Genomic DNA, 26,087 nt, shown 5'->3' on the forward strand with positions numbered 1-26,087 from the left:
GTGGTGTCATGTATACAGGTAGAACACAGTTAAAGGACACTGGGTTCTACAGGGACCATGCAAATGCTAGAGCAATTCCCCCGTGGGAGACCCCCAGGTACAGCTGGCTACCAGGCCATGCAGCATGGAACTTTGGAACTAGTGTGATGCCCCAGGAAGGGCCCACACACACCCAGTGGGAGCAGACCCACTAGAGAGACAGTGGTCAATGGGCAGCACAGCCACCACCACTGGCAACCTGCCCCAGACCAGCCCTACACCCCATGGCCACGAGGGCCAACATCAGGAGCGAGAGGCCAATACCCTCCAGCTTTCCTGGCTCTCATCCCAATTGGAGGACAAGGCATCCACACAGTCCGGTGGCCCTTCCCACCACCACACAACTACCCACATCACAGAGTATGCACGCTATCCAGTGCTGCAATGGCTACCCACTAAGGGATCCCACAACAGTGGCACCCACATGGACTGTGTGTGAAGCGGGGGGAAATGTATGAGGCCAGCCTCAAGTACAGAGATCACACCTGGCACCCACACAACCCTCACCACAACCTACCATAGCCCACTACTGATCACCTCCCCAGGTCATTACAATAAGGACTTGAAAAATGCTTAGGGGGGAGTGTTGTTATGTATGCATACTTGTTATATGATGTCTGTAACACTGAATGTACCTTACACTGTACACACCTTAATGCACACCAGAGAGTGCTGCTGCTGGAAACCTAAAGGTTACCTACACACTGCATGCAACCCAGTATAAAAGGGAGCTCACAGATGGTATCCTCACTTAAGGAGCTTCAAATAAAGGACTACAGAGTACACAGTTTAAGTACCATACCCTACCTCATGGAGTCATTACATAAGGTGCCTGCACACACCACAAACACGAGTCCTCTTCTTGGCCTGTTCCACTTCCAAAAAGATAATCTGCCAGAAGCAGTCCTACAGGCTGCCAAGATCCTAAACCATTGAGGGATCCGAAACTTGAACTTAGTGGTGCTCCTTAATCAGACCAAGAAGCATCCAGAAGAGACCCCTTGAGCCTTCAGTAATCACCTGTATGTTATCTATCAACGTACACAAAACCAGGCACCCGCAAATGTTACAGTAGGAAAGAATCAGGAACAATTTAAATCGATGTTCCTGACACAAATCCACCCTTTAGTTAAAACCACTCTGGGATTAGCCATGAGGCCCACCAATCAGTGGACAGATATAGAGACCAACGCCCAAATAGCCTGGGAGATGGTAAAAGACCAATTAAAGGGGAAGTCACCACCCATTGCAAATAAACCAGTGTCAGTGGTGGAGGGATCTTGAATCTACCCCTTTAAAAGACAGTGCTTTAATTGTAAGAAGATAGGCCACCTCGCAAAAGACTGCAGCACACCCAGGCCAGCACCGAACCATGATGCAATGCATAGCTACCTCCCGAGGGACGAATCCAAGCCCTCTGGGACAGATCAAAAATTAGATAAATTAATAACCCTTATACAAACCCAAATTGCCACGGGGAGGATGCAAAATTATTTACCGGTGCACGTAATCGACAATGCACACTCATTAGAGAGACCCATTCCAGGATCGACCCAATAACAGGGATCGGCCCCCAAAGATTGGTCGGAAGTGGGGTTCTGATGTGATGGTAGCGGGAGACCAGTATTCGTGTTGTCTTAAAAGGGGGCAAGCAGCAGATTATGCATATCAATACTGGCTCAGCCATTACCATCATCCACACCCCATACCCTGAACACCATGCAGCGGCGGGCAAGGGTTGTATGACCCTTAAAAGATTTAACGGTGATACAGGGAAGGCCACTGAACTTCACCTATAAGGTCCTAGTGCCGATGCTGATGACCACCCCCGACAGAAGGGGAATTTTAGGGACTGATGTGTTGGATCATATGGCATGGTGATAGATTATAATCAGGACTGTGTTTGGATGGGATTGGGAGATAAGGCAGGAGTGATAGAAATTACAGATGCTCACTCAGTTTTTGCTATTAAAAAGCCATCTGAGTATGACCCTCCAGGGAGCGAAAATGAAGCTGTGGCAAAACTAATTCAGGAACACCTAGTGGTGTTTGCCACATGCAAGCATGACTGTGGAAAAATGGCAGGCGAGGAATCTATTGAGGGACCCCCCCACTCATTCACTAAACAGTACCCCATCCCAAGGAGAGTCACCCTTACATCCGAGACGCCATAAAATCCCTAGTTGAGCAGGGTGTTCTTAGGACAGGCACTTTCACGACCAATTCACCCACATGGCCAGTTAAAAAGCCTGATAGCAGCTGGTGACTGACTATTGATTACAGAAAGTTAAATTCTGTAACACCAGCCTGCTCACTGGTAGTAAGAGAAACTCCTACCATATTATCTCAAATTCCTGCTGGTTCCAAGTACTTCACGACCCTCGACATCGCCATTGGATTCTGGAGTATTCCTGTTAAAGGGGAAGACCAGTACAAATTTGCATTCACATTTGAGAACCAGAGTTACATCTGGACATGCTTGCCTCAGGGATTCCACAATGCCCCCATAATATTCCACAAAAGAATGGCTGCAATTTTACTAGACTTCTCCCGCCCTACCTGCTTGCTGCAGTACGTAGATGACAGCATGGAGGAGCATCTGTCCCTTTTGCACGAACTTTTGATATTGTTGGCTCAGGCGGAACTAAAGGTGAATCCCCATGAGGCACAATTAGTAAAAGAATGGATCACCTTTCTAGGAGTGTCCATTTCTCCAGAGGGATCATCCCCTGACTCTCACAAGATGGAGATAATACAGTGACTGCCATTACCTGCTTCGAAAACAGCCTTACGATCATTCTTGGGTTTGGTGGGTACTAAAGGAACTTTATCCCAGGCTTTGCAGAGTGTGCAAAACCCCTGTATGATTTAATAAAACTGCATACGCCCGGCATGGACCGATACCCACACCCAGTCTGTGGCTAAATTAAAAACTGCAGTGATACAGACCGCATGTCTGATCCCTCTTGACCCCACGCAGCCCTTACATTCAGAGGTCGAGGCCACAGAGCAAAGCCTCACTGCAGTTCTGTGCCAAATGCGAGCTGATCGACTACAGCCCATTGCATATGCATCTCGAATCCTGCAGGGGGCATAAAAGACGTATACTGCATGCGAGCGCCACCTATTGGCCATCTCCTGGTCGATACATCACTGTACTTTTATTACTGGGTTACAGGCTACAATCCTGCACAGCGGACACACACCTTTGAAACTAATGATGAAACCTGGAGATTCACTAGCTTCCTCGCAGCACCTCAGCAAATGGACATTGGAATTTATGGAAAGAGACATTGATACCATTTCCAAACCCACCATCTTGATGCCACAATTTCTGATCTATGAGGGGGATCCGCATGAATGTCCGTTACCCCTGATTAACTTTGAGACCCATCCTGTGCAGAAAGAGCCCATACAGGGTGCCCCAGATGTCTACATCAATGGGTCCTCATATCACATTGAAGAATCTCCTCACACCAGGTATGCTGTGGTATTGCCAGAAAGAACCATCCAGCAAAGATGCAACAGACAGTCTTCACAATATGCAGAAATCGCCGCACTTCTAACTGCTGTAAAGGAAACCTCAGATCGACCCGTGAATATTTGGTCTGATAGTGCCTATGCTATAAACACCATGCTCTCCCTGCCCCATACCACAAAAATGACTATTGTACGATAGACGGTAAGGCCCTGGTCCATGGGTTCTGGTTACGCCTGCTCTGGTCATACCTTAAACAGCGATCCTAGCCCTGCTTCATAGGAAAGGTAGCAGCCCATAGAAAAGGGGGTCCACATAGTGAGGGAAATTCCAGAGCAGACAGAGCAGCCAAGTTTGCTGCGATTGATGGGGAGATAGAGGATATAGTTGTTGAGCCCTGCAATGCTGTTAGCAAGGCCTCCCCAACAGATCACCTAGAGTTAAAATCCCTGCAGCAGCAATACTGGTCATATGCTGTTGTAAGTGTCTGGCACGAGGAAGGCAGACCTCTTCCTCAACCAACAACCTGTGCTCCCAATACCATACTAGCAGTTGCTGATGTTCAAAAGAAAACCAACCGCCTGACACAAGGTAGCATCCACAGCTGGTGGCCTTCCATGAGGGACACAATCAACCAACACGTGGCACGATGCCTACCGTACCTGTAACACAATCCTCCCGCATGCACTAACCGAGCCTTGCTTTAAAGTGTATATCCACCTCAAGGGCCATGGATTCACATCCAGATAGACTTCATTAGGCCACTTCCACAAGCACAAGGCAATTTTCAGCATGCCCGAGTGGTGGTGGATCAATTCACTAAATGGATCGAAGCATGTCCCTGCTGCTTCAACACTGCAATCACAGCAGCCAAAACACTATTGAATCATGTGTTTTGTAGGTGGGGAGCCAAGATCCAACCATGAGGCTTTCGGAGGGACAATGGACAAAGGATTTAAAAACTCAAGCCACACAGGTTGCTCTCTCTCTCTTGGACACACAAGAGATCCCTGAAGACCAGCTAAAACAGCAAGTTGTGTGTCCAAACCAGCCAGCAAAAGGGACATAACGTATATCAGTCGTTATTATAACTCATTGTAGCTCTGTAATAACATAATTGACAACTGTTGGTAATGTGCATGTGTGTGTCTTTTTAAGATAACTGATCACTGCTGCTAATGTGCATGTGTATAAACCCTTCCAATTGTTTTGAACGAATCATCTCACTGTCAAATATAAGCCTAGAGAGATTCAGAAATCTTACAATGAGTAAGATATTATCACTATCATCGTAATCATTGCAACACAACAGTTCAAAATTATCACAGTACACATTAGCTTCAGTTCAACATGACATCTTTGGTTAAAAGTTAATGTACTACAGTACATATTGTGAAAGTTATTTTTACTTTTTTGAGAGTAATAATTAACAATTGCATACTTCCTGTCCAAGTCTCTTAGACTGATTTAAAATAAGATGCTGTCATCTTATCACAATGATCATTTAAACTCAGTGTGTACTCATCTACTTCCATCTTGGGCCAATGTTCTGAGCATCTTGTTTTCAACCCACTTATTGTTGTATTTTCTGTACTTGGGCTATTATTGAATTACTTTTCCTTATCATTATGAAAGACTACTTCAACTTGACAATATAAATCGGTCCATGAGACAATTAAATGTGCTTCTGAAAAGTAAAAGATGATGAGGGAGAAGATGAGAAGGTGAATAGACAGTTGATCTATGCTTCTCTTTAAATAGTTATTACACTTTTCCGCTGCTCAGAGTCTTTCTCAATCTCACAGTTTCCTTGACTCTTGATGCCTTCTCCAGATGTTACTAATTCAATTATAACTTCACTATCTTCAACAATATTAAATTTAACAAGATTGAACTCCTAAACAATCGACTACCACATTATAGTAAAGCAGACTTCCTTCCTATAGATCTCTGAAGAATATTGAAAGCCCACAATATTCAATTGTGATTGAGTTCAATGAATATAAGAATATTTAAGACCAGGAAAAGACCAGTTCAACAAGTCCATCCCTTTTGCATAGATCAACTGTCTATTCACCTTCTCATCTTCTCCCTCATCATCTTTTACTTTTCAGAAGCACATTTAATTGTCTCATGGACCGATTTATATTGTCAAGTTGAAGTAGTCTTTCATAATGATAACCCTTTTCTGTTAGCAGCCTAGCAGTATGTGGAGAATGTTTATGAATAAGAAATACAGTAGTCTTCATTGTTTGAATGGAAAATACCATTACATACCATTCACATCATAAACATGGGCAGTCCCTCGGAGTCAAGGATGACTTGCTTCCACTCTAAAAGTGAGTTCTCAGGGGACTGAAGTGTCTCTGTCACAGTGGGGGCAGACAGTGGTTGAAGGAAAGAGTAGTCGGGGAGCCAGAGTTGATGCATGTTTCTTCCGCTGTCTACACTTGGTTTCTGCTTGTTCTCAGCGATGGGACTCGAGGTGCTCAGTGCCCTCCTGGATGCTCTTCCTCCACTTTGGGCGGTCATGGGCCAGAGATTCCCAGGAGTCGGTGGGGATGTTGCACTTTGTCAAGGAGGCTTTGAAAGTGTTCTTGAAGCATTTGCTCTGCCCACCTGGGGCTCGCTTGCCGTGTCGAAGCTCCGCATTGAGCGCTTGCTTTTGGAGTCCCGTGTCGGGCATGTGGATGATGTGGCCCGCCCAACAGAGCTGATCGAGCGTGGTCAATGCTTCGATGCTGGGGATGTTGGCCTGAGCGAAAACACTGACGTTGGTGCGTCTATCCTGCCAATGGATTTGCAGGATCTTGTGGAGGCAGCGCTGATGGTACTTCTCCAGTGCTTGAGGTGTCTGCTGTATATAGTCCACATCTCTGAGCCATATAGGAGGGTGGGAGTCACTATTGCCCTATAGACCATGAGCTTGGTGCTGGATTTGAGGTCCTGGTCTTCAAACATTCTCTCTCTTAGGCGACCAAAGGCTGTGATGGCGCACTGAAGGTGGTGGTGGACCTTGTCGTCAATGTCTATTCTTGCTGACAGTAGGCTCCCGAGGTATGGAAAATGGTCCACGTTGTCCAAGGCTTCATCGTCGATTTTGATCATTGGGAGGCAGTGCTGTGTAGCGGGATCAGGTTGGTAGAGGACCTTTGTTTTATGGAGGTTTAGTGTAAGGCCCATGTTCTCGTACACCTCGGTGAAGGTGTTGACGATGGCTTGGAGTTCAGACTCCGAGTATGCACAGAGCCAAGCGTCGTCTGCATACTGTAGTTCAATGACAGAAGATGGGATGACCTTGGATCTGGCCTGGAGGTGGCGAAGGTTGAACAGATTCCCATTTGTTCTATAATTTAGCTCCACTCTGGTGGGGAGCTTGCTACGGGTGAGATGTAGCATTCCAGCAAGGAAGAGCGGAAAGAGCATTGGTGCGATGACGTAGCCATGCTTGACCCCGGTCTGGATGTGGATTGGGTCTGTGGTGGATCCATTGGTCAGAATCACGGTTTGCATGTCATCGTGGAGCAGATGGAGGATGGTGCCAAATTTTTGAGGGCAGTCGAAACGGAGGAGGGTGCTGCATAATCCCTCACGGCTGGCAGTGTCAAAGTGTGAGGTCAAAGAAGGCCATGTATAAGGGTTGGTGCTGTTCCCTGCATTTCTCTTGTAGTTGTCGCACGGTGAAGATCCTGTCCGTTGTACTCCTTAGTGGACGGAATCCGCATTGCGACTCTGAGAGGAGCTTTTCAGCCACAGGGAGAAGATGATTGAGGAGTATTCTTGCAATGATTTTCCTTGTGGCCGACAGCAGGGAGATTCCTCTGTAGTTACCTCAGTCGAACTTGTCCCCTTTTTTGAAGATTGTCACGATTATGGCATCCCTGAGATCTCCTGGCATGCTCTCCTCCTTCCAGATAAGAGAAATGAGGTCATGTATTCATGCCAAAAGTGCTTCTCTGCCCTGCTTTAGTGCTTCAGCAGGAATTCCATCTGCTCCTGTTGCCTTGTTATTCTTCAGCTGACATCTGCGTATATACTTACATACATACGTGTCGCTGACCACATACTCCAACCCTGATGTATCCTTTTCAACCCAAAAGTTATGTACGTAGTTCACTCTTTATTATATTCAAAATGATTTCACCATTATTCTTTGGATTATTTTGCTTCACTTTCCTTGGAAGGTCACTCCAGCAAGAAGTGCTTTCCCTTTATGTGCATAACATGGGAGGGAAAATCATAACAAAATTAACTCTCAATGCCAAAAATTCAATTAGGCCTGAAAGCAGGTGTGGGGATCGGCCTGCGCCTGCTGAAAGTAAAGCAGGTAACAGGCGACCTTCGTGCTGCCTGCTGATTATCATAATTGATACCCAGCACTGAGCATGCAGCAGGGGGACAAAGTTCATGTGAGGCTAGCTCTATTTAAAGCTAGCCTCCAGTTTTAAAGGCAGTCTGTACCTCTGCATTCAGCAGCTGCTGGAAGTGCTTGTTAAGGCAACTGTGACTCAGTAATGGCATAACAGGGCAGAGAAAATGCACCGAGGTTTTCCAACACGGTACTAGAGGCCTTAGTGCATGGAATAGAAAGAAGGAGATAGTTCCTCTACCCACAGAGGGACAGGAGGCCCTCCAGGCACACAGAAAGCAGTGGAAGCATTTAGCCAAAGCGGTCACTGCCAGCAGTCTTGCCCTGCAGACCTGGATGCAGTGCCGAAAGATGTGCAATTACCTCACACGAGTGGTCAAGGTCAGTGAATGCATTTTCAAAAGCCATTTTTCACCAGCTGAACCACTAGTGTCACACAGTGATCAATGGACCACAACACCATCACTCACCTAACAACAATCTCTATCAATCTCAACTCATACCTCACATTTATAGCTTCACCTCACCCTAAAAAACGTAAGAACATAAGAAATAGGAGCTGGAGTAGACTATTTGGCCCTTTGAGCCTACTCTGCCATTCAACTAGATCATAGTTGATCTACCACAACTCCACCTTCCCACACTATCCCCATATCCTTTAATTCCCCAAATATCGACTTCTGTCATGAATATACTCAACGACCTAGCTTCCACAGTTCTCTGGGGTGGAGGAGTTCAAAGATTTGCAACCCTTTGAGGGATGACAATTCTCCCATCTCAGTACTAAATGGCCGTCCCCTTATTCTGAGACTGTGACCACGTGCTCTGGATTCCCCAGCCAGGGGAAACATTTAGTCCGCATGAACCCTGTCAGGCCCCTTTAGAATTTTATATGTTTCAATTCGATCATTTCTCATTCTTCTAAACTCTTGGGAATATAGGCCTAGTCTACTTAATCTCTCCTTATGGGGCATCCCCTCATCCCAGGAACCAGTCTGATGAACCTTTGTTGCACTCCCTCTAAGGCAAGAATGTCTTTCACTAGGTAAGGAGACAGAACTATACACAGTATTCCAGGTGTGGCTTCACCAATGCCCTCTATAATTATAGTAAGACTTCTTGACTCTAATGCTCGAACCACTTTGTAACAAAAGCTAACATGCCATTTATTTTCTTAATTTTTTGTTCTACCTGCATGTTAAATTTCTGTGATTCATGTACAAAGACACCCAGGTCCCTCTGAATGCAAACATTACCCAGTCTCTTACCATTCAAAAAATATTCTGTTTTCTGTTTTACTTGGATAAGTGGATAACTTCACACTTCCCCACATTGTATTCCATTTGCCATGCTCTTGCCCACTCAGTCAACCTGTCTATATCTCTCTGCAGCCTCTTTGCAACCTCCTCATAGCTTTCTTTCCCACCTAATTTTTTAAAATTAGCAAAATTTAAAACGTTTCACTCAGTCACTTCATCTAAGTCATCAATATAGATTATAAATAGCTGAGGCCTAAACACTGATCCTTGCGGTACCCTGCTAGTTACAGCCTGCCAACCCGAAATTGTCCCGTTTGTTCCTACTCTGTTTTCAGTCATTTAACCAATCCTCAATCCATGCTAATATATTACCCCCAATCCCATGAGTCCTAATTTTGTGTAACCTCTTGTGTGGCACCTTATCGAATGCTTTTTGAAAATCCAAATACAGTGCATCCACTGGTTGCCCCTTATCCATCCTATTAGTTACATCTTCGAAAAACTCTAAAAGATTTGTCAAACATAACATTGCTGCAAGTCTCACACTCACATCTCACACCTTGCACACACTGCCAGCTATTCAACCAGGACAGGCACATCACTCAAACACATTGCACCATATTCAGTGGCACACTTCCCTCTCTCTCGCAGTTCAAGGAAACTCATAACCGCAGGCAGCAACAGCTAACTAGCAGGGGACGGGCAAGCCTGTATATCCTGAACCAGCTGGAGGAGACCATGCTCGACATTATTGGAGGGAATGTCACTGAGGCCGTGGTGATCAGCAAGGCAGAAGCCATTGAAGATGATATGCTCATACCTAATCCTCCTCACATCCCACTTCCCCCTCATCCTACAATCTCTTCTCACTTACAAGCTACTGATGGTGTAAGCATGCACATCTTGCATTCCACCCTCCACCACTCCTCAACACAACCCTACCCTTGTGCCTTTCTCCTTTGAGATACCCAATAACTCCAATCTGACCAGCCAGCGCAGGAAGAGCAAGAGGAGAGTGATGGAAAAGAAACACCATCATTCAATCTTACACTCGCAGCCGCTAGATCAGAAACTGGCACTGCATGTATTTTAGAGGGTAGTATAGAGGCAGAATTTGCACATGGTGATTCACCAGGCATGAGTGGCCTCCAGCCAGGGTGGGGGAAAGGATAGCTTAGGTGCCAGCTCCCCAGAGGGCAAGGCCGCCCACACAAGAACTGCTGCAGATAACACAAATGAAGACTTCGATGTGGAAGCCTGCAGAAGAAGGGTGATGGGCATGCACACAGAAATGCTTGCCGCATTGGCAGGCCTACCAGAGAGTGTGTTATCACTGAAAAGGAGCACGGAGGAGTCCGGCACCAACTTTGCACAGTGCATTGCACAGAGCTAGGCGCCAATGATTTTCAGGATGGAAGTGATGCGCAACTCCATTAGTGCACTTGTGAATTCAACCATATTGCAGGGTCTGATGGGCGATGTCTCAACTTCCATTGCAGCACAATCAGAAGAGACCAAAGGTCTGAGTGCTGCAGTGGAAGCTTAGAGTTCTTTCATGCAAGCTCAGTTTGCTGTCATGTATGTTTCGACTGTTCTCATGCAGGCTCAGCTTTCTGCCATGCTGCCAACATGGCTGCATTTATCAATGTGGAAAGGGGCTTGCAGGGTGTCACAGCAGTCCAGCTATATAACCTTCAACAGTTTACTAGAATTGCTGAGACACTGCCCCGGGGGAGTGGTTCTGGCTCCGTGGAGCACGAACCTGTTGTCCTCTCTCAAGATAACAGCATTCGTACTTCCACCACTGCCACTCTGCCAGGCCCTTGCTGTTGTCTGTCAGCCAGCCAGCCCAGACTGTTGCTGCCTATGCCAAGGTGGTGCAGTCTAAAGCCAGGCCTTCCAGGCCCGGAGCTGCTCGGGATCACCCACCAAGGCCATCTGTAGTCTCCACCACTGAAAGTCAGCAGCCTTCCACAGCAATGCTGCAGCCACTGGGGTAGGGCTTTGTAGGAGCAAAAGGACAGGCAAAGGCACTGTGAAAACTGGCACAAAGGGAATGCACAAGGGTGATTAGTTGACTTTGTTACGTAGTATTGGATTAAATGATTATAAATGTGGTTTGAAATGCTCATCTTGCATTGGCTTTCATTTCAGCATTGTGGCCAAGAGGACACTGTGATGTTTCATGACAGCGGGATGGTAAGGTGGTGAGACGGAGACCTGGAGTTTCATTCGAGGAAACCGGAGACTGATGATGCACTTATGGACAACCTGTCTGGAACATGATTTACAGGCTGCCTCCTCCCTTCCTCCTCTTCTTCCTCTTCCTCCTCCTCTTCCCCTTTATATTGCTCCTCTTCCTCTTCATCCTCCTCCACCTGAGGTGGTCGCAGAACCCAAGGTGGCAAGGGATGCAGCCTCATGATGGCCAAGTTGTGGAGGATACAGCAAACCACCACAAATTGGGACACCCGCTCCGACAAGTACTGGCGGGCTCCTCCCAAGTGATCAGGGCAGAGGAACCATTACTTCAGCACTCCGTTGGTTTGCTTGATGACGCACCTCATGACAGCATAGCTGTCATTATATGAGTGGTAGGGTTGCAGAAGGGAGTCATCAGCCAGGTGTAGCGTGGATAGCCCTTGTTGGTGAGCAGCAAGGGCTATCCACAGGTTTGATGTGATGGCTGAAAACTTGTTGGCACTGTGGACTAGCGCAGGGTGAACACCTCATGACTGCTGCTAGGATAGTGGGGATTGACCAGCACGATGTGGTCACACAACAACTGCACATTAAGTGAGTGGAACCTTTTTCGGTTACAAATATTTCACCATTGAGATGTGGTGCCCGCAAAGCGACGTGTGTGCAGTCGATGGAACCCTGCACCTTCGGGAAGCCCGATATCCATGTGCACACTCCTCCTGCTTCTCTCTGTTTAGAGAAAAGACAATGAAGTCCCGTCTCCTAGCATACAGAGCCTCTATGACCTCTCAGATGCAGCGATGAACGGCAAACTGTGAGATGTTAGCTATGTCTCCCACTGGAAGGATCCACTGGTGAAGAAATTGAGGGCCTCTGTGTCCTTGAAACCACTGGCAGCACCGTCATCACCTTGCTCTGAAGCTGTGAGTATCTTTGCAAGAGGTGCCAAAGATCTGTGACCACCTCCTTGATGAAGTGATGCCGCCGAATACACTGCTCTTGGCTTCGGTGCAGTACAGAGAAGACCCTAGGTGTGTAAGGCCTCCTGCTGAGAGCCCTCCTCCATCTCCTTCTGCCTCTGCGAGCAGCTTGTCTTCTTTGCTGCCTCTACTTAATGGAGCAGCGATGCCAAAAATGGCAGGTCGTGTATTAAATGTTACACGCTGACTGACATCACAATCTGCTTACTTCACAAAGATGGTGAACAATGTGGACTGTGCCGGAAATGGGCGGAAGCGAGGCAGGTGGCAGCTTTTTTTTAAACAGCCCAAACTATTGGTGCTGTGGGGGTTGAATGGAGAGTGAGCGCAGCTTCCACCATCCCAGTTTATGTTTTGCTTTAGCGATACGCTCCTTCCAGTTTTTGACGCACGCCCCGTCCGCTCCGAACCATATTCCCAAAACCTTCAGGTAATCTGACTTCACAGTGAAGGGAATCACGGATCGGTCGGACCAGCTTCCAAAGGACATAGCCTCGCTTTTGCTGCGATTTACCTTCGCTCCCGGGGCCAGTTCAAACTGGTCACAGATTGTGAGCAATCCGCAAACCGACTCGAATCCGAGCAAAAGACGGTGACGTCGTCCATATACAGGGAGGTCTTGACCTGAGCGCCTCCACTGCCTGGGATTGTCACCCCCCTAATGCCCGCATCTATCCTTCCTGATGGACTCGGCAAAGGGCTCGATACAGCACACAAACAAGACAGAGGAGAAGGGACAGCCTTGCCTGACTCCAGACCTGATCGGAAAGCTTTCAGTTTCCCACCCGTTGATTAGAACTGTGCTACTGATGTCTGTGTAGAGCAGTTGGATCCAATTGCGGATACCCTCCCCAAACCCCATTTTGGAGAGCACGTCCATCAGGTACATGTGTGATATCCTGTCAAAGACCTTCTCCTGGTCCAAGCTGATTAAACAGGTGTCCACCCTCCTGTCCCGCACGTAGGCAATCGTATCCCTGAGTAGCGCGAGGCTATCAGAGATCTTCCTCCTGGGGACAGCGCAGGTCTGGTCCGGGTGGATCACCAGCTCCAGAGCAGACTTGACCCTGTTTGCGATGACCTTTGACAGGATCTTGTAGTCCACATTGAGCAGCGAAATGGGCCGCCAGTTTTTGATTTCCTCCCTCTCCCCCTTCTGCTTGTAGAGAGGGTGATATGCTTTTTCTCATTGATTCTGACATGCTGCCGGCCAGAAGCATACCTCCGTACACTTCCAGCAGGTCTGGGCCCATCCAGTCCCACAGAGCCGAATATAACTCGACTGGTAAGCCGTCGCTTCTGGGAGTTTTACTCATCGCGAGGGACCGGATAGCCTTTGTCAGCTCGTCCAGAGTTAGCGGGTGGTCCAGACGCTCCTGCTCACTGTCGTCTAAGACCTCTGAGATAGACGACAGGAAAGACTGGGAGGCTGCGTGGTCTGTAGGCTTGATGTCGTACATCCCAGCATAGAAGGAATTGCTGAACCTCAGCATGTCGGGTTGCGCAGACGTCACAGAATCATCTTCTTCCTTTCGGCTAGTGATCACAGAGCTCCCCCTGTGTACCTTTTGGAAGAAGAAATGCAAACACGTCTCATCCTGTTCGACGGAGCGGACTCTGGAGCGGAAGATGATTTTGGAGGACTCTGAGGCAAAGAGCAAGGCTTGCTGGCCCTTCACCTCTTGGAGTTCCTCCGCGACATTGACCCCCATCGACTGCAGCAGGAGCAGGTTTTGCATGCTCTTCTGGAGTTGGGACAATTCCCTCTGTCTCCCTCTCGCCTCCTGAACAACTTTGAGGATGAAGAACCTCTTGATGTTTGTCTTGATTGTTTCCCACCAGTGCATCGGGGAATCACAGAGGGGTTTTACGGTTCTCCAACCTTTGTAATCCCTCTTGAGTTCCTCAACGTTTTCCAGGGTCAACAGTTTCACATTGAGTTTCCATATCCTCCTGCCAAATTTCTGGTCTTCCTGTGGGAGGCAGTTGGCCAGTAGGAGGCAGTGGTCAGAGAAGAACACCGGTGTGACGTCGGTGGATCTGACCTTGAGTGTGTGGGACACAAACAGGAAGTCTATTCTGGAACAGACGGACCCGTAAAGAACCTGGTCATCAGGAGTGAGGTGCTCTCACTGTTGTTGTACGTGGCGCAGGTCTGGCCCATACCCAGCTCCTGTGCCGTAGCAGTCACCCGAGCCGTCTTCCACTTCGTCTGGAGATCGAAAATGGATCGTGTCCGCAGAGACACGATGTACAAATCTCTGGACAAGGGGGGAAAGGACGTTCCAACGTGGCCCTCATCCTGACAGCCACCTTTGAGTGCGGCTGCATCAAGCTGTGCATAGACACTACGTACGCAAACACCAAGTGTCAGTACGTACTGAGATTCTATCTGTCCCTGGTGTTGCGAAGGATGGGTCTGGCCAGGCTGCCGTGGACTGCACCAAACAGTTGGACCATGCCTCAGCACCTGTCTTTCGTGGAAAAGTTTTTCAAGAAAAACACTTTTGACCACTAGGCCATAAAGCAGTGGTCGGCACGCAATGTCCTGGACACCCTACAAAAGGAGATGATGGATTCTATCGGACGGTTCCCTGAGCAGACTGTCAAACTCGTTTGGCAGAATGTCTCATCGCCAGAGCTTTCACACAAGCACCAAGACGTAGCTTGGTTGGCAGTGAGAAGGGCTCTACCTGTCAGACCCTTCATGCACAGCCGGGGTTTCAGAAACACCGCACTCTGCCCCCGAGTTGGCTGTGGTGTGGACGAGACTGTCATCCATCTCCTTTGGGACTGCCCCTTTGCAAGGCAGTTCTGGAAGGAGATGCAGTGGTTGCTGTCGAGGATCATCCCAAGCAGCTCTGTAACACAGGGCTCTGTGCTCTGTGGACTGTTCCCAGGGACGCACACTAAGACAGACATCATCTGCTGCTGGAGAGCCATCAACTCAGTGAAGGATGCACTTTGGTCTTCCCGAAACTTGCTGGTCTTCCAGAGCAAGGAGATATCCACGGCCGAGTGTTGCAGACTGGCGCAATCCAAGGTCCAGGAGTACGTGCTGAGGGACGCACTATAGATTGGTGCAGTTGCTGCAAAGGCACGATGGGGAAGAGCCACAGTTTAAGGCCCTTCCGCCACGGTAAACCCAGGGGATGGAATCAGACCCCCGTCGGGCTGCACTTGTTAATCTGCTTGTATACAAAGAGCACCATGTACTGAAAAACACCTGTGTTGCGCCATGTATAATGAAAGTCTCTGCGCTGTTTAGTAACTTGTAAAGAAATGTAAATGTATCCCCATCCGGTCCGTGTACTACATTCATCAGCATAGTGCTACATGTAACGTGATTCGTGATCGGTATTGAAATGTATCCTGCAATCTAAAGCAAACCTATTCTCATCTGCTCCATATAATACCCCCATTTGCACAGTACTACATGTAACGTGATTTACGGATTGTACTAAACTGTACCTTGAAATGAAATGCACGCTAGCGCATTGTATGGAACTGCTGTCAGCATCCAAATGAATTGTATGGAATTGCTGACCGCAAGGTACTGAACTATTTCCCAATGTATTGTGAAAATTTTATATGAATAAAGTATATTTTTGAAGAAAAAAGCTGTGGGGGTTGAATCTTGTGTTGGGGTCATCATCCTGGGATTTACCCCATTGTCAATTTGGGCTTACCCTAGTGCTATGTGGGAGCATATGAAAAGAAGTATAGAGAAAGACCAGCTTACCTATGAAGACCACCCCAGTCAGAGATGGTGCTGCCACATAGTCCATTTACCCATCCCACAATCATGCAATCTCCTGGGAGGGGTGGAAAAGCAGCAAAAGCAAATAGAAGCCATTTTAGAAAAAGTTGTGGGAAGTTACTCTTGAATTCCCTAAGGTAATCAAGCAATGCCTCAAGGAACTGTGTAATCTATAAATCCTTCTAATTCCAGCTAACTTACATCTTGCATTCAGTAAATGGAAATGTTCTCCTCTCAGACAATTGTCCATCTCCGTTTTGAAGGATTGTAGGGGAACTATACTCACCATATGTTTCAGCAATCTGGTGCAGATGACTCTCTGGGAAAATAAATACTTCCTAACATCTAACCTAATCTTTGCCGAAAGATTTTAAATGCATGACCCTTAATCTGACCACCTCTATTGTAAATCACCTATCCATTCTTTTCCTTCAAAGAAAAAGCACTCTACTAATAAATATCCTCTGTTTATAAATATATACATGAGTAAGTTCAACTTACATTTTAATTGGTTGATAGTTATGTGTTGTAGATTCAACAAATTATGACTTGAATCTATAATTATATTTACATTAATGTCAGTGCACTGTCAATTTTTATAGAATGATTAATAAAACTGTACAAATAATTAGAACACTTAGGTATCAGTATTCCATTATATCATTTAGTGTGATATTGTAAAATGGCATACTAAATTATTACCTTTTAGAATCATAGGATCGTAGAAGTTTATGGCATAGAAGGAGGCCATTTGGCCCATCATACTGACACAACTAGTCAGATCGCATTATGCATCCTATTAAAATGTAAATGTTGGCTATCTCATAACTAAAATTAGTAGAGACAACATTGGACATGAATGAAATTGGACATTGGAGCCGCTTAATGTTAAATCATAAGAAAAAGGCATTGCACTCTATTCAGTACATTTTGTTCGAAGCAAAAATGAGTTTGTGATACACTGTACTTGCACTGTCTCAAAGTGATATTTTTCCTATTTTATTGGATAATGTAATACATCTTTTCATGCAACAAAACAAATAATTAGGTATCTAATTTAATGCCTTTCTGATGTACTCTTGCGTGATTTTGCTAGAGTTCCATGCAGCTTTGCAAAGTGATATATAACTCAGTGGTTGTCTTCTCACTGAGATTAAAAATACAGTCTGATTTTATTTTTAATCGTTGAAGGATATCTTGGATATTAACGTTTGGTGTATTTTTTTAATGATGTGCACTACCAATGTTTTGGTACTGTGTGGAGTATATTAAAAGATTGCAATCATGGCAGGTTCAACAGCTTAATAAAACAAAATATCTGTTTTCTATAACTGGTGCAATTGAGGCTTTTGTGCTGCATTATTGGACCCCAATTTTCTACTTCAGCTCAGTTGAATTGTTATTAATAGCTGTCACTAACATTGTGCAGGGAGCAAGTCTAATTGTGGAAGTAGAAGTCTGGTTATCAGGTCCAAATTAAAGGGATGCGTGCATTTAAAGGTAATGATTGCGATGCCTCTTGTCCATTATCCGGGTCAGTTGGACTCACCTCACTTGGTGCCACCCACACCTATTCTATCGTAGACAAAATATCTCCAAAAGTGGCTTCCCTCTCTGCCCACACAACATTAATTCAAAATCCTGCCTTTATCACCTCCAGCATCGATTATTTCAGCATTCACCCATTCTGCACTCTCCGTAACCTTCAAATCATCTGCTGCCTGTATCCTATCCCACACCAAGTCCTGCTTGTCAATCACTCCCTGTTTAATGGGTGAATGAATGGACACCCTGCTGCATGAAGTGGCTGCAAGGAGGGTTGCCCTATTTGATACATGGGGCACCCTCCCCAGAGGATAGGAGTGCATCATTCCTGGTAGCAGGCACTCACCAGGCTGTACACTGTGCATACTTCCTGAAGGAACAGGGAACTGATGCATAAAATGCTTAAAGAAATATGGAAAGCACAGATTACTTAGTAGTTCATTAACTTGTGAATAGCAAAAGATTGCATTCCATAAAGTGTTGGCTGTCAATCTGTCACACATATACTCTACACCCTTGCCAAGCCCTCACAGAGCGATACAGAACTTCTTTTGCTTACTTATATTTCAGTATGGCACACTTTCAAGGTGCAGTGTACAATGGAAATCCTTGCTATATTCATTTTTTTCCAAGTCCATAGAGCCTCAAGTCATTGTAAAACAATATAGATACATAATGCACAGTCACTTACTAACTAAGTTGGCATGTAAGTGTTGTACTTGTCTGCCCTGTGCATGTACTCCTTCAACTTACAGCCTCACAAAACTACATTTTGCTGTACCAAATGCCACTTTGAAGGCAAAATTCTTACCTAAAGGAAAGCCTCTCATGTTAATCGCAGGTGGTAAAGGCACATTGCCTCTCACATTCCCATGTAGCTTTAGCAGGCTCTGTGGACTTGCCTACTTGACTAATGGGGTATTTGTGCAATCTGCCTCAGGTACAGACAGACATTCTTCTGATGAATTCTCTGAAAATCTTTCCTCTGGCTCCTAGAGGCAAGAGGAATTCCGAAAGGAATGCCCATCCTACTGGGATGTGTGGATGGTGGTGGGTGGGGTGGGGTGGGGGGGGGGGCGGGGGAGGGGTGCGGGGGGAGGGCCCCTGTTATGTGACAATAAAAAATATTTTAAAGAAAATTTTTTAATTAAATTGAAATGCAAAAGCAAAATGCACAGAAGTAATTGCACAAAAGAGAAAACATAAAGGCAACTACAAACATTAAGCAAACCCCATAAAACACAGCTTAGGAAAACCAGGGAATTACTTGTACCAGCTCTGCATCTGTTTATACTGGGATGGAAGGCTCACCCTCTATTTCCATGCTTTCTTCATGTATAATGATCAATGCCCAATTGGTGCCGTCTTCTTTTGATTTTCTGTTCTGCACTTGCACAGTCACATGTGGGAATGGAAAATATATTTTAAAATGTCCTTGTCACCACATTAATATGAATTCTGATCCCTGCAACACAGTGTATTAAAAAAGAAATGCACTCAGCTAAATGAGAAATATGATTGGATCAGCAGAAATGTGTTCTTTCTATGGTGTAAGCTGAATGAAATTGGATCAGATTGTTTAAAAATGAATATGGAGATTCTTCCTTAAAGTCCATTAAGATCCCATGTTTGATTCCCAGTCTCTGCTGAGTTAGCTGTTCACAGCTTGGGTGACATTAGGAGTGCGACAAATGGTTTTAACACTTGTGGTTAGGGATGGGAAAATAAGCCACAGTTCCTGTTCCCGATTCTGACACCGCTTGAAGTGTATGTATGTAAGAGAGCGAGAGAGGGTAAGAATATTATATGAGAATAGAATTACATTTGGCTGTGATGACTTCCATGGTTGAATACTCTGCTGACACTGGTTAGGCTCACTTTTCAAGAATGGCTACTTGATCAAGGTACAAGAGGGACTTTTGGAACCAATTCTATCAGGATCTTCAGGATGAGAGAAAAATGAAAGTAAGAAAGACTGAAAATAGATTTTCATTTGGGAATTTATCAAATATTTAACTTTATAAAATTTCATTTTTATAAAGAATAATAGTTAATGTTTAAATACTTTTGATTTTCTGTTACATGCCTCACTGATTCATGATTTCTATACCAGTAATCAGACTTTCTCAAGAGCTAAATTTTTGAAAGTATATTTGAAATTATAAGTTTATCATTTTAAACATCCATTGCCCTTCCAGAGATCCAGTCATCGCCTCATTAAATGTAATTTCTATGCAGCGACAAAGGATAAGATAGCCCTTGCCTCCAAACCAGCACAAAATAGCATGTCTTCCAAAAAGAAAAAAAGGATTCATACAGATAAGAACATAAGAACTTAAGAAATAAAAACAGAAACGCTGGAAATACCTAACGGGTCAGACAGCATCTGTGGAAACATAGAAACATAGAAATTTACAGCGCAGAAGAAGCCATTTCGGCCCATCGTGTCTGTACCGGCCGACAAAGAGCCGCATGGCCCCTGGTCAGCAGCCCTAAAGGTTACATATAAACCTATGAACAATGATGGATAGGCAAAGAGCACACAGCCCAACCAGTCCACCTCACACAACTGCGACACCCCTTATACTGAAGCATTCTACACTCCATCCCAACTGCAGCCATGTGATCTCCTGGGAGAGACAAAAAACAGATAAAAACCCAGGCCAATTTAGGGAGAAAAAATTCCTCTCCGAACCATCCAGGCGATCGAAACTAGTCCAGGAGATCACCCTGGCCGTATTCTATTCCCTGCAGTACTTACCATTATATCTGCGCCGTCCAACAAAAGGTCATCCAGTCTAATCCCAATTATCAGCTCTAGGTCCATAAGGTCTGAAAAGAGAAACAAAGTTAACATTTCAGGTTGATGACCTTTCATCAGAACATCGACCTGAAGCATTCACTCTTTTTCTCTCTCCACAGATACTGCCTAACCTGTTGAGTATTTCCAGCATTTTCTGTTTTTATTTCCGATTTCCAGCATTCGCAGTACAGTATTTTGCTTTTGTATAAGAACTTAAAAAATAAGAGCAGGTGTAGGCCATTAGGTCATTCAAGCCTACTGCACCATTCAACTGTTTCATAGCTGATCTACCTCAACTCCACCTTCCCACACTATCTCCATATCCCTTAATTCCCAAAAATGTTTTGACTTCTGTCTTGAATATACACTCATTGACTGGGCATGCACAGCCCACTGGAGTAGAGAATTCCAAAGATTCACAATCCTTTGAATGAAGAAATTTCTTCTCATCTCAGTCCTAAATGGTCGACCCCTTATTCTAAGATTGTGACCCTGAGTTCTCGACTCCCCACCCAGGGGAAACAACCTCTCAGCATCCACTCTGTCTAGCCCCATAAGGATTTTATTTGTTTCAATGAGATGACCTCTCATTCTTCTAAATTCTAAGGAATATACAGTTATAGTCTCTGCTCATATGGCAATCCCCTCATCCCAGGAATCAGTCTAGTGAATCTTTGTAGTGCTCCCTCTAAGGCAAGTATTTCCTTCCTTGGGTAAGGAGACCAACCTGTACACAGTACTGCAGGTGCGGTCTCACCAAAACTGTATATGATTGTAGTAAAACTTTTTGGGGCCGAAATTGCCACTCTCCTTAAGACCTGTTATCACCGCAAATTGGCGGCCACACTATGGAGTGGAGTGGCCGCCGACTTTTCATGGAATGGCTGCTGATAGCCCAATTGCCCTTCCGAGGTTTCCTGGTGGTGCCCCGCGGCTCCCTTCCCTCCTTTAACACTCCACTGCTGCCGATCCGTGGTAAATGTGTTATCACCATGCGCACCGCTGATCTACCACCCCGACAGCGATATTCTCCTCTGAAAATCTTCGGCCCACCTGGCGTAAGCAAAACCTGTTTTTTCCCAGTGGTCCAATGATGCTGTGCCTTCTGCAATGGTGGTGCGGCTTCCCTTAAACGGGAGGATGCACTGCCGCTGCCATCATGTTTTTCTTTTTGACAGCCGACTGCCATGTTAGCCCGACACTGCTCGGCAGGAGCTGGCTGGGAAAGATACGTTGGAAATGGGACGATGTCTGAGTGCTATCGCCCACTGATGACACTTCGTGTGCCCAGGTGTTAAACAAGTTCCCTTTGCTGTTCGATCCAGGCATCGGGAAATTCCAAGGAGCAAAAGTGAAGATCCACCTAATTTCGGGGGCGTGATCCGTCCATCACAAGGCGAGAGCAGCACCGTACATGATGAGAGAAAGATTAGAGATTGGGCTAGACCGGTTGCAATGAGAGGGCATGATTTCACCGATCGAGTTCAATGAGTGGGCCAGCCCGATCATTCCTGTGCTCAAGGGAGACGGCACCATCAGAATCTGTGGCAATTACAAAGTAACTATCAATCGTTTCTCCCTGCAGGACCAATACCCAGTACCAAAGGCCGACAACCTTTTTGCAACACTGGCGGGAGGAAAGACCTTCACAAAGCTAGATTTGACCTCAGCCTACATGACGCAGGAACTGGAGGAATCATCGAAGGGCCTCACCTGCATCAACACGCACGAAGATCTTGTCATTTATAACAGGTGCCCATTTGGAATTCGATCAGAGGTGGCGATATTCCAGAGAAACATGGAAAGCTTACTGAAGTTGGTCCTGTACACTGTGGTCTTCGAGGACGATGTCTTGGTCACAGGTCGGAACGCAGTCGAGCATCTGCAGAACCTGGAGAAGGTTCTTAGGCGAGTCAACCACGCGGGGCTCAGGTTAAAATGCTCAAAGTGCGTTTTCCTGGCGCCTGAAGTGGAGTTCTTGGGAAGGACGATTGCGGCGGATGGCATCAGGCCCACCAACGCGAAGACGGAGGCAATCGAGAACGCACTGAGGCCACAGAGTTTGAAGGAGCTGCGGTTGTTTCTGGTACTCCTGAACTACTTCGGTAACTTCTTACTGAGTCTCAGCACACTGTTAGAATCATTGCTTGTCTTATTATGAAAAGGGGATGAATGGGTTTGGGGCAAAAGCCAAGAAAATGCCTTTGTAAAAGTGAGAAAATTGTTATGCTCAAACAAATTGCTTGTGTTGTATGATCCAAGTAAGCGTTTGGTACTAGCATGTGATGCGTCGTCATATGGCTTCGGGTGTGTATTGCAACATGCAAATGATCCCTGGAAACTGCAACTGGTTGATTATGCATCCAGGAGTCTGTCTAAGGCTGAGAGAGCCAACAGCATGATTGAGAAAGAAGCATTAGCCTGTATCTATGGGGTAAAGAAAATGCACCAATAATTGTTTGGGCTAAAATTTGAATTGGAAACTGATCATAAGCCACTAATCTCCCTGTTTTCCGAGAGTAAAGGGATAAATACCAAAGCATCGGCCGCATCCAGAGATGGGCGCTCATGTTGTCCACATACAATTATGCCATCCGCCACAGGCCAGGCACAGAAAACTGAACTCAGTCGGCTGCCATTGCCCACCACGGGGGTGGAGATGGCACAGCCCGCAGATTTAGCCATGGTTATGGAAGCATTTGAAAGTGAGCAATCACCCGTCACTGCCCGGCAGGTCAAAATCTGGATATGCCAGGACCCCTTATTGTCCTCAATCAAAAACTGTATGCTTCATGGGAGCTGGTCCAGTGTCCCAGCGGAAATGCAGGAAGAGATAAAGCCATTCCAGCGGCGCAAAGATGAAATGTCTTTATCGGCAGATTGCCTTTTGTGGGGCAATCGACTAGTGGTCCCCAAGAAGGGTAGAGACACCTTCATCAATAACCTCCACAGTACCCACCCAGGCATCGTAATGATGAAAGCGATAGCCAGATCCCATGTGTGGTGGCCCGGTATCGATGCGGACTGAGAGTCCTGCATTCACAGATGAAATACATGCTCGCAGTTAAGCAATGTACCCAGGGAGGCGCTGCTAAGTTTATGGTCTTGGCCTTCCAAACCGTGGTCAAGGATACACGTCGACTATGCAGGCCCGTTCTTGGAGAAAATGTTCCTTGTGGTTGTAGACGCGTACTCCAAGTGGATTGAATGTGAGATAATGTCAGCTAGCATGTCCGCTGCCACTACTGAAAGCCTGCGGGCCATGTTTGCCAAACCCAGCCTACCGATGTCCTGGTGAGCAACAGTGTGCCATGTTTTACCAGTGCTGAGTTCAAAGAATTCATGACCGTAACGGGATCAAACATGTCACATCTGCCCCGTTTAAACCAGCGTCCAATGGTCAGGCAGAGAGAGCAGCGCAAACCATCCAGAGTCCTGTTTAGCTACCGCACGAGACCCCACTCACTCACTGGGATCCCACCCGCTGAACTGCTCATGAAAAGAACACTTAAGACAAGGCTCTCGTTAGTTCACCCCGATCTACATGAACAGGTAGAGAGCAGGCGGTTTGAACAAAGTACATACCTTGATAGCGCAAATGTGACACGCGAGATTGAAATCAATGATCCTGTATTTGTATTGAATTATGGACAAGGTCCCAAGTGGCTTCCCGGCACTGTCGTGGCCGAAGAGGGGAGCAGGGTATTTCGGGTCAAACTTTCAAATGAAACATATGAACCAAATCAAACTCAGATTCACGGACTATCCTGAGCAACCGACCTTGGATCCTACCTTTTTTGATCCCCCAACATACACACCAATGGAGACCGGCACCACGGTTGACCACGAAGCAGAACCAATCATCCACAGCAGCCCAGCAGGGTCCAACACACCAGGCAGCCCAGCAAGGCCAGCTACACAGTAGCCGAGTGAGGGCCCAACAAACACTTCAACAATACCAGCTTTCACACCAAGACGATCAACCAGGGCAAGAAGGGCCTCAGGTCGACTCACATTGTAAATAGTTACACTATTGACTTTGGGGGAGGAGTGTTGTTATATATGTAAACTTGTACTTATTCTGTACAGCCACCAGAGGGCTTATTCCCTGGAGTCCCAAGGGATCCCATAATACCTTGGGAGCACAGGTATTTAAGGAGGCCTCACATGTTGGAGAGGCACTCTGGAGACCTGCAATAAAAGACTAAGATCACACTTTACTTTGAGCTCACAGTGTTCAGTCTGACTCTTTCTCCATACATAACAATTGCCGCTGCCACATATCCGCTCCTCCAGTGTAGTCACCCACCCCAATTAAACACGACTTCCGGATTCGAATTTAAAAAAGCAACAAAGAGCGGAATTTCGCTCAAGAGGCGACCTCAACCACAGCTGCGGTAAAAACCATTGAAATGGTTCGCGTGCGCCCCGCTTCGGGTGGGGGGCAATTTCGGCCCCCTTTACTCTTATACTCCAATCCCTTTGTAATAAAGGCTAACATGCCATTTGCTTTCCTAAATACTTGCTGTTCCTGCATGTTAACTTTCTGGGATTTGTTTACAAGGTCACCCGGGTCCCTTTGAATATCAACATTTCTGAGTCTCATCTATTTAAAAATATTCTGCTTTTTTATTTTTCTACCAAAGTAGTTAGCTTCACATTTTTCCAGCTGTCTGTGTAGAGATGCCATGTCTATGGTTTATGCCTTTCATACTCAGTGTGAATATGTGTCAACATCCATAATGAACTTGTCGCTCCATGGTGAGGTGTTGCTTAAACAGTAATGTGAACTGCATATCAGTATGCACCCTTTTACAGAAAAAATAAGAACTGCCAGGCTGCAGTCATACTGAATCTGTGATAGCAGGACCAGAATTATGAGTTGGCTGCAATACTGTCTAATATTCAATACATAATAACAGAGGTGTTCTTTGAGAAAAAACTTGGTTGGGACTGTGTTGAAAAAGCATCAAAAGGTATAAAAAAAACTGGGATTGTTACAACTTATAACCAAAATAACAATTCAAAATAAGACCTAAAGGCTCTACACAATATAAGTGACATGACCTCACATCCATCCTGCCCTGAATATTATTATGATCCGAACCAAGGAAAGAGTCAGAGCAGTCGGAAGGCTCACCCGGATACGCTTTTGATGGAAATACCGTCACGGAGGAAAGTCCTGGTCACGCTCTCACTCAGAAAGGTCACAGAAGTAGAAAGTTATACCACTGCAATAGTGTGCTTTTCTAAGGTTTGAAGTTATTGTTATACAAAAAAGAGGTGCTTTACTCAGCATCTACCTATAACATATCTGATCTAACAGTGCTTGCTGCTGTTGCTGGGTGCCTGAAACAGAAAATATTCTATTCCATATTAACCTCCTATACTTCAATGAGCGCACTACGTAAAATTAATCTCATCAGTCCAAAATCCTTACATTTCGGCCGGAATTATACTGGCACTGAGAGGGCAGGTTCAGAGGCAGGTCTGTGTCAAAATAGAAATGATTGACAGCGGGTCAAGAGCCCGCTTCCACACTGATCTCCCATGTGTCGTGGTCTGTCAGTGCTTAACAGACCTGACTCCAAGCGGCGAGAGAGGCAATTTACATCATTAAGAGACAGTTAAAAGCCATTTTACCCACTACTT

The sequence above is a fragment of the Pristiophorus japonicus genome, chromosome 6 (assembly GCF_044704955.1).
Source record: "Pristiophorus japonicus isolate sPriJap1 chromosome 6, sPriJap1.hap1, whole genome shotgun sequence".
Taxonomy (NCBI): domain Eukaryota; kingdom Metazoa; phylum Chordata; class Chondrichthyes; family Pristiophoridae; genus Pristiophorus; species Pristiophorus japonicus.